Source organism: Olea europaea, unplaced genomic scaffold, assembly GCF_002742605.1.
Source record: "Olea europaea var. sylvestris unplaced genomic scaffold, O_europaea_v1 scaffold173, whole genome shotgun sequence".
NCBI lineage: Eukaryota > Viridiplantae > Streptophyta > Magnoliopsida > Lamiales > Oleaceae > Olea > Olea europaea.
In genome coordinates, this window is record NW_019235004.1 from 167,659 (window position 1) to 168,233 (window position 575).

A 575-nucleotide genomic window follows, 5' to 3' on the forward strand; every position below is an offset into this window, starting at 1 on the left:
TCTCGCGTTCAGCGTTATTTAAATACTTTAAAGAAATAACATTGAAAACGTTCACAAAAATAAATCTAAATAACTTGTTCACCGGGTTTTCCATGGGCTCATTGCACCACTCTCCATCTTTTCCATCATCCAGGCCTAAGGTAGAATCATATCAATCTGTAGAGAAGGGGTTAAACCCGTGAGATTAAAAAACTCAATAGATATCATTGGTGCATTCATGATCAAGCTACATTTCAAAGCTGTAACTTTAGAGACCTTTTCATAGTAGGATTTCTGGTAGAATCCCAAACACGTAGAGTCATGACTTAACACGACGCCTCGATCGAAAATACATGCCGTACCGGGGGGTACCATTAGACATGGAGGTGTATGTCGTACCGGAGGTACCGTTAGAGAAACAAACATTAACATAAATCTTCATTTGCTAGAAACTTATAACTTAACACGAATTAACACTTTGCACCTCTATCTACCTTGATTGATGCTTTGAACCTTGTTGAAAAATGCACTCCTTTGATGTTTCAAAAAAAAAAAACACTCCGTTGCGAATTGATGCTTGAAAAACACTTCTTGAT